Source organism: Pteropus alecto, unplaced genomic scaffold, assembly GCF_000325575.1.
Source record: "Pteropus alecto unplaced genomic scaffold, ASM32557v1 scaffold15, whole genome shotgun sequence".
Lineage (NCBI taxonomy): Eukaryota > Metazoa > Chordata > Mammalia > Chiroptera > Pteropodidae > Pteropus > Pteropus alecto.
Window position 1 is genome coordinate 2,324,819 of NW_006436286.1, and position 2,130 is coordinate 2,326,948.

The following is a 2,130-nucleotide window of genomic DNA, read 5'->3' on the forward strand; positions in this document are numbered from 1 at the left end:
GCGGTGCTGCGCGCGTCCTGGGCGCAGACTCGCCCCACATCCCCGTCCTTAGGTGTGACGGGCGAGCGGGGGATGACCGCGAGCACACGTGGGCTCCGCGCAAATACGCACCGCTTCACGAGGGACTTGAGTGTGGCGAGTTTTGGCGTCCTCCCCGCCCCACGGACACCGAGGGACACTGTTATGTGCACGGACACTGTGTGCGGCATGTACGCTGCACACGCACCGCGGTGGGTGTCGATAAGTGACGTGAAGTGAGTAAAGTAGGGAGCAGGGACAGAACGGGAAGCGGCGGCCGCGCTTCGAGAGGGGGCTCAGGGAGCCCCGCTGGGCCGGTGACATCTGAGGAGAGGCGGAGGGACACGTGGGAACGGGACGCGGGGGCGTCAGAGACGGGCCTTCCAGGGAGCAGGCTGAACGGGCCATTCCTGAAGGCAGCCGTGAGTAACCGGCAGTAAAGGTTAATTACCTACCAGGCTAGTTGACCCCTGATGAGAAGAGCTCCTCGGGGTACGGCCGCGCCCCCAGCAACGGACACGCCGGAGGCACAGCTAAGGAAGGAAGCTTGGAATGGGGCAGTAACCGGGCACCTGGTCCACCCCGCCCTCCCCGGGCCAGCCCCCGGCCTGTGCCTCCCTCCCCCCATCCCTGGTGCCATGGCGGCAGCTGGCTCGGGACACTGTGGCCGCTGTGGGTCCTTCCTGCACACAGGAAGGCACGGGCAGCCTGCGGGGCTGGGGGCCTCGCTCTGGTGACAGCCCCTGCTCCCACCCTCGTCAGCTCCCCGCTGTTATTAGGGAAAACCGAGCTGCTGTGAATCCAAAGAGTGAGTCGGACCGGGGTCATCGCGCTGGACATTCTAGACACAGGGCGCCAGGCCGCGGGCAGAAATGTCACTGCGTGGCACTGCGGCAGAGGACAGCCCCTGCCCTTTCTCTGCAGAAAATGTCGGTGGGGGGATCATAGCCAGATCAATTTGAGACAGACGCCCAGACAGAACCTACCAGGTGAGCCGTGTGGGGGCGCCCGACGCCCGGCCCGGGGCTGCAGAAGGAAAGCGGCACCCCCAAGGGGAGAACTCAGGGGTCGGCCTGGGGAAGAGAAAGGGGACGGGCCTGGTAGGGGACAGGCCTCAAGGCACATCCTGCGCCGGCACAGTGGCCCGGAACCATGCCCCGGGCCCAGGGACATGTGGTCCAAGGCCAGGGGCTTCCTCTCACCTTTGCTGTCTCCTGGGGGGAAGTGTCCAGTGGTCATTCAATACTTAAAAATGACCCTCCAGGTCCTAAGGAGAGCGGCCGAACGACCCTCAGATATTTGCCCAACTATTAAACCTGTGCATCTTATGACCCCTTGGGTTCGGGGCCCGTGGCCGCTCGTCCTTGGTGAGGAAGTCTCCCTGCCCCGCCCCCAAGCTGTGATGCTGTCCTGTGACCTGTATTCCAGTTAAAAGCCATGGCAGTGGCCCTCACCGAAGGGACACCGGCTCACCGCTAGTGCACTCGCTGGCACTTCAGGAGCCACGCACGGCCCACGGGGCTGTGGGGACGGCGGTCTCTGCTGCCCCCGCGTGGCTACGCGTGGCACGCCAGCCTCGACAGGGAGCCTGTCCAGCTGCAACACCTCCTCGGGACAAGATGGTTAAGACCAGGCCACCAGGGACAAGGGCGGGCCCAGGAAAGAAGGGTGCCTTCTACGGTGTGGACGGCAGCACGGAAATGCTGAAAGCCCACAGCGGGGTGGGCAGGGAGCTAGGACACGAGCTGTCGTCCAGCTCCGGGACAAGGTGCCCCGTGCAGACAAAGAAAACACTCATCCCTGATTGCGAACGCTAGATGAGCATGGATGTGATTTGGTGTTTTGAAAATCTGGAGTATCCGCGCGTGCCTGCCTGTGACTTGCTTTTCTCATTTCGCACCACGACTCTTTCCTAAGGAGTTTGGTAGACGTCGGTGGAGTACACACACACACTTCATTTCCAAGGGCGGTCAATGCCGAAAATGCGCGGGTCGGCAAGAGGGATTTTGTTACATTTTCAGGCTAGGCTTGGCGTGGCTAACTGCAGGCTAGGACTATGCGGCGGCGACGACGACTCCTCCTCCTCTTCCCCCTCCTCCCCCTCCACACCCC